This window comes from Spea bombifrons, chromosome 4 (assembly GCF_027358695.1).
Source record: "Spea bombifrons isolate aSpeBom1 chromosome 4, aSpeBom1.2.pri, whole genome shotgun sequence".
In the NCBI taxonomy this organism is placed as follows: domain Eukaryota; kingdom Metazoa; phylum Chordata; class Amphibia; order Anura; family Pelobatidae; genus Spea; species Spea bombifrons.
Window position 1 is genome coordinate 100,752,549 of NC_071090.1, and position 878 is coordinate 100,753,426.

The following is an 878-nucleotide window of genomic DNA, read 5'->3' on the forward strand; positions in this document are numbered from 1 at the left end:
CGTCTTATATTCAGGCTTTTTCTTTTTTTCCTAAGTTAATATTCAGATTTTGGGGGGTCGTCTTATAATCAGGGTCGTCTTATAATCGAGCAAATACGGTATATATATATATATATATATATATATATATATATATATAATGTATATGGGCCAGTTATAAGGGAGATAACTTATTTTCCCAACAGTTCCATGGAGCAGTGGTGAACCAAGACATGAATTTTAAGGTAGATTAATACTCATAGTACTGAAGTCTATAAAGGCTTTTTGATTTGTTGTCTTAAATTTTCAACTTAGAAAGAATTTTGCTTATGTTTCATATTAATCACAGAGTGTTTTTAAGTACCTGAAAATATTTTACAATTTTCATTAAGATCTAATCTGTTTGAAAACAAATCACATTCATTCAACTATAGAGAAGAACAAGATGTGATTCTTGACAATAGTCTTGCATAGTAAATACACACAAGGGCATCCCCAAGCAGCCACTAAAATATGTAAATTATTTTCCATCTTCGGGAAGGAATTCCTATTATTTCATATTTCTTACGCAGCGGCTCTGTTGGTTGAAGTGTGAACATGTACTACGGAAAGGAAACTATTAATGCTTGTTAGAACATTCACTATTACTCAGTGTGACCGTGTACCAGAACATGTGGGTATTCCTATAGGCACAAAAACGATTGTTTTCTGTATAAAGGGGTTGTCAAAGAAATGTTCAAATGGACAGGAAAGCTGTGCCTTTCCTCTTCCTAGAGTAACAAAACAAGTGTTTTTCCGCCAATGTACTTAGAGCAGTGCTTTCGATGTATTTTCAACAACAAAAAAACTTGTACCAAATCACAAAATATCCCAAAATTAAACTTAATAATTTTTTGTTT